Source organism: Galeopterus variegatus, unplaced genomic scaffold (assembly GCF_000696425.1).
Source record: "Galeopterus variegatus unplaced genomic scaffold, G_variegatus-3.0.2 Scaffold1881, whole genome shotgun sequence".
NCBI lineage: Eukaryota > Metazoa > Chordata > Mammalia > Dermoptera > Cynocephalidae > Galeopterus > Galeopterus variegatus.
The window spans coordinates 204,120-210,119 of record NW_007727992.1 but is presented as its reverse complement, the minus strand read 5'-3'; the positions used below and the strand labels follow the sequence as shown (position 1 = coordinate 210,119).

The 6,000-nt window shown below is 45.5% G+C and overlaps 1 protein-coding gene across 1 annotated transcript in view; it reads right to left on the bottom strand.

The window, feature by feature from the left end:
* PTPN3 (protein tyrosine phosphatase, non-receptor type 3) overlaps positions 1-6,000 on the bottom strand; it is a 114,740-nt gene that overhangs the window by 56,994 nt on the left and 51,746 nt on the right. The gene's annotated exons all lie outside the window — the stretch shown is intronic.

Here is a 6,000-nt window from a genome sequence, read left to right as displayed (position 1 = left end):
AATTTTTTTTTTTTTTTTTTTTTTTTTTCTTTTTTTGTCTTTTTCCGTGTCCGGCCACGGATCGCAACCCTCAGTGTTGCCCCCGTACCGGACCGGGGACCGGCAACGGGATCGCAACCCTTGGTGTCGCTCCTGCGCCTCGCTCAGCCAGTGAGTGGGAACCGGTCTGTATGTGGGATCCGAACCCTCCAGCGGGAGCGCCGCCGCGCTTCCCAAGCGGCGCACCATCCAGTGCACCACCGGGCCGGCCCAGACTCCACAATTTTTATCTGAACACTTGCTACGGATCACACGTGATCCAACAAATTCTCACTCTCCCCAAGAACACACAGAGAAGAAATCAGGAGACAGTGTTTGGACCTGGGTCCTCGTCTAATCCCACATCTTTTCTATACTGTGGTCAGCACAGCAGTTAGCACTCATACCTCTGGATAAGGAAAAGAACCCACCAGCAAAAATAGCAAGCTGTACACGAAGCACCCTGCAGGCTCGCTCTCTGTCATATCACAAGGTATGTACCACTGGAAAACAGGCGCGGGCAGAAGATCATGCCAACCTGACCACTCTCGGTATCCTGAGCCAACCCCTGGGATTCAGGGAAGTGTGGAAAGGGACCAGGATGTGCTCAGAGGCCATGGGAATGAGGGGTGGGACAGGAAGTTCAGGGTCCAGACAAGGCCACTGGCAAAGTTCCTAGGGAGGAGGACACATGCTAAGGAGAGTCAGAAGATAGGAAGACCGATGCTGGGCTATCAGCAGCATCACACTGGGGACCTGCAGCTGCAGAGAGAATAGAAAGTGAGGCCTTATGGAGGGACTTCCAAACTTGCCCCTGGCCCAAAGAGTACCTCTCCCTTGAGTCCCTTGACTGCTGTCTGCCAGCATGAATTGCTGAGTCTATGATGTGATGGGTATTCTTGAGAGTTGTGAAGTGTCCAACCTGTACAAGTGTACATGGCTACCCGGAGCAGTCAAACCACTTGGGTAACCTCTATAGAGGCTGACGCAGTTCAATTCTGGAAGGGGAAAAGGGCAGAAAGCTAAGTGATCTACACATGCAGATTTGGTTAAGGTTAGATCACAGGCCCTAAAGGCCAGCCAAATGTGGCCAAGTTGTGGACGGAAATGTCGAGGCTGTGTGATGTAAGCACAGTGTGGCAGGTGAGAAGACTGAGAAAAAGGACTCTAGCTGAGAAGCTATGGATCAGGCCTGTGGGACCTGAGGACACCCACTTCCCTTCACCAAGACTCAGTTTTTCCATTTGTATAAAAACAAGAGAGAAAAGATGATCTCTAGCTCTGATGGGCAACTAGTGTAGTATTTCATTTTCTGGACAAACAAAACAAGAAAGGTTTTTATTTCATCTTTTTCTTAAAATTATTAACCTTGATCTTTCCAAAGGTTTTAATGAATTTCTTCCTACAGCTGGCTCTAATGCCAGGAGGCTTCTGATGACTTTCAGGACTGTCTCAGAGTACCAATTCAACACAGAAGATTTCTGCGTCAAACACTCCTCCTTTGTCACAAGGACAAAGTTTGGGGAGAGCTGTGGTGATGCTTCAAGGCCTATCCCAAAAGGAAAGGGGTTAGCTAGGTAGCTGCTTGAGTGAATTTGATCATAAAGTGAAAAAAGGTCAAAAGGGCAAGTGCAAGGGTCATGTCTTTTTTATTAGCTCTACGCGGTCTCGCTTACCCTTACCTGCCCTCATACCACAAGGGCTGCTCTTTGAGATGGGCACTGTAAAGAAGGGACCTGTTTCCTTCTCACACTGTTCCTCGAGGGCTGGGAGTGGGTCAGACTCACCTTTTAAGACCCAGCACCAGGCACGGCAAACAGTAGGTGCTCAGGGATTTGGGTGTTCAGAACTGACCTGTACAGAAGCTGATGCAAAGCTCAATTCCGGAAGAAGAAAAGGGCAGAAGGCCAAGTGATCTACGCACGCAGATTTGATCATGGTTAGACCACAGGCTTTTAAGGCCAGCTAGATGTGGCCAAGTTGTGGATGGAAATGTCAAGGCTGTATGATGTAAGCACAGTGTGGCAGGTGAGTCTGTGTGTGAAAAAGTGTACAACAGTGCATTACAAGGAAATCATTTAGATGCTCTGACACTGGTTATCTAAGAGGAAAGCTTGAGAAAGTTCAAACTCCTCATGTTAAAGGGGAAGAAACTGAGGTCCAAAAAGGAGAAGGGACTTACTCCTACCATGGGGCCATTTTTCAGCAGGGTCAAGACCAGAACCCAGGTGTTCTGAGCCCCAGGTAGTGCTCCTACCACTCCACCAGCCTGCCCGCCTTGCTGACAACAGTGGTCATGTCCCCAAGGCCAACCAAATGCTGCAAATAACTTTGCTGAGCCTCAAGGCAGAATCCTATAAATTTTACTCTGCTGGTTTTATTAGCTCACGGAGATCCTCCTGAATCCTGATTTGGTTACCCATCATATCAGCTAACAGTCTCAACCCCAGCGCCATCCTGCAAACATGAACAGCAAGGCTCTCTCTTTAGTCAAGTCACTGACAAAGGCTTTGAACTTAACACACCACCAGTACATGAACCTCCTGTTGGCTGGTTTTCCCTTCGAATCTTAAGCAGCTATTCTGTGCAAAGCTCTGTGCTAACCGCTAGGGGGAAACAAAGTTAAACAGCCGTACACAAACATCTGCAAAACACTGGGTGGTTTCCACACTGATTTCAATGGTGTCACCCCACTTGCTGCTCATGATATCCCAGTAAAGGCAATGCTTTTATCCCCATTAAACAGATAAGGATACTGACATTCAAAGAAGAAACTTGCCACCATTGCTCAGTTGCTATTTTGGAGCCTAGACTGTGACCACAGTCCCTACTCTTAATCTACACACTATACTACATGCCCCAAGCTCCTGAGTAATACATTTTTCTATTCGTGGGGAAGCAAAACGTGCAAAAGCTAATTAAAGCAGAAAGAAAACAGTGCTTATGTGGGAAATTCCTTGTCTTTTACGCTCCATGCTTTCTTCTGGCTGATAACATTTTATGTTTTGCAACAGAAAGAGAGCATACCCCAGATTCCCAATATGTGATGTTTCAAGCTGTCAAGTTGTTTTATTGGCAAAGTCCTTTACTTGCTATTCATCCAACTCCAACTCGAACTTAGAGACTCCTCTCAGGGGTCATTCCTAGGATGTTTCCAGCCTCCCCACTCTCCCCTAAGCAGGATGGATGCACCCTCTGTGCTCATCCCCAGCTCCACCAGGTCCACGTCTGCCTCCCTGCCAGGCTGTAGACTCCCTGGGGAGAGAAGTCTGCTTTATCTGTGCACCCTGAGGCTGGTGCAGAAACTGCCCATGGCAGAGGCTCAGAGAACATTATGGAACAAATACATATTTTCAAAAACTTTATTCTTCAAGCCTCATAAACTCTTGACAGGCCACCAGCAATTTCCCACCATGACATCTTTTCAGCTACTTTACCTATAGGTCCTCTTACTTTTTATATAATAATAAAACGTGCTTTTGGTTAGCTGATCACTGGTAGGACTTGTCTTCACGTTAGATATCCCTCTTGGGACAATTTAGCAAAATACATCAGATAAAATATAGGCATATCTTTTGATCCAGTAGTTTCATATCTAAGAATTAATCTTATTACATTATTATTAATCTTATCATTATTACAGAAATATGCGCACGTGTGCGTATATATATGTCTATAATACATGTATTTACTGAGGGAGAAGGAATAAAGAGCTTGTACTTGAAACTGCTCGCCTGATGGGCCATGATTTTATTAGCATGACTATAATGCTAATATTTTCAATGAAGCCAGTTTACACTTTTTAGGTGCTAATAACTTTCTTTAGGCCTCAGTCTATCAGTCCTTTGCAGAGGAAAACCTGACTATGGATGCTTGGAATAGGATTTTTTATTTGATTCTTAAACTTTACTCTAAATAGAGTCTTATTGTTTACAATAGGCAATTCTTCAGACAGCTCTCTCTGGGCAGACACGAGTTAATGCTTGCTGCATGCCACCCACTATTCTAAGAGCTTTAAATAGAGTAACTCATTTTGTCTTCACTGCAACCCTATGAAGTAGATACTGTTATTATTCCCACTTGACAGGTAGGGAGGCTGAGGCCCAGAGAGGTTCAAGGTCATGTAGGTGTAAATGGAAGAGCCAAGACCCAGGTAATATAGCTTCAAGTCTGTGTTCTCACTGACTCAGGCAGTGATGGTCCAACTATAAAAAATTTTTAGTTAATAGATCACCCTCATCCGTATTATTTAACTTGAACCCAGTAGCCATACTGTGAGTGGTCATAATCACTACCGTCACCTCCATTTTACAGATGAAAACACCAAGATTCAGTGAGGTAATACCACATAACTGGCAAGCAGAGAAGCCAGGAATTAAATCATGTGACTGCATCCATTCTAGTGCTCCTGCCTCTCAACCCGACCATGCAGTCAGTCCAAGGGTAACAGGTTAACCCGGAAGCTCTAGCTATGAAGGCCAAGCTCGCTCTGAGATGGGGGAATGCTCAGACTCCTCGGCTGATCAGCCTGGCAGAGAGGGAGTCTACATGGTCTAGAGATCAGTAAGAATACAAGCTGACGGGTGACCCTGCATTCTCCGTATGGATGCGACACAGTTCGGTCTGTTCCAGATGTTCTGCAGGGAAAGGGGAACTTTCAAATCCACCCAGGCCCATCACTGTGCAGCCTCTTTGAGTCTCCTCAAAGGGGAAGGGGAGAGGCAGGTGAGATGGAGAGACTGACACTGGGTCTCGTCTCCCAAGGGAGTAGGCTCACTGCATGTTCAAAGTTGTGCGGTCATCTCTGATGCCCTCGGTTCTCCACTTCCTGGTTCCATGCAGGTGGGCAGGGAAGCTGCAGGCGCACCACCTTGCTCTTCATCTCTCTCATTTCTGTTCTCTGCTGCTGCGGGGGTAGGCAGACTTAGGGCCACCTCAGCAGCACCTGTCTGCCTTCTTCTTTTATCTTGCTTCTTCTAAGACCAGAGCAGGATGAAGAGTTCAGCCAGCGCCTGCTCTGGGACTTGCCCATCTCCCTCCCATAACTGCTGACCAAGCAGTCAGTCCAAGGGTAACAGGTTAAGATGGTTTGGGGCGTACGGGAAGGTAGAGGGGATTTCTTAAGTCTCGAGCTACCATTCAGCTCTGCATGAGTGCTATGTTGGAACCCACCCAACTAACCATCTATAAAGTGATACTGTCTCCCATCTGCTATGCACTCTTCTTACTGTGCATTCCCTGCAACTACCACAGGACCTGACAGGGACTGTATGCTCAATAAAGTTTTGCTGATTGAATGAGTGGATTTCTACTCTAGCTTAAACTAGCCTTGATGGAAAATTCCATCTGGACATTTCATCCAGTATGGTTGCCACTAAACTGAGATGTGCTGTAAGTGTAAAGTCTGGTTTTCAAAGACTTAGTATGAAAAAAAGGGAATGTAAAATATCTCATTAGTAATTTTTAACACTGATTACATGTTAAAATGATTCTACTTTGGATATACTGGGTTAAGGAAAATATTAAAAATTAATCTTGCCTGTTTCATTTTAACCTTTTTAATGTGGGTACTAGAAAAGTTAGCATTATATATGTGGCTCACGTTATAATTCTACTGAACAGAACTAATATAGACCATTATATAACCCATTAGCTATACTGTAACTCTAGAGATAAATTCCTAAGACACGAGCAGTGTTTCAGGGTGGCATGAAGCAAGCAGTAGGAGTGACTTCCAGCAAATTCCTTAACCTAGCTAGGTCTCAGTTTCCATGTTTATAAGAGATGATTGGTAGAAATATTTGCCCCACTGGGGTTTGTATGGAAATCAAATCCAAATACCTGAGCAAAGGCTCTGGAAAATGCAATGTACAGTATCTGCTGTTTTATGGGCTTCCTTGGGAGTAAACTCCACACCACAGCTCACCCACTCCTTTCCCCTTAACCACCTTCCTTAATCCAACAATCCCAAGTTGGAGGAGA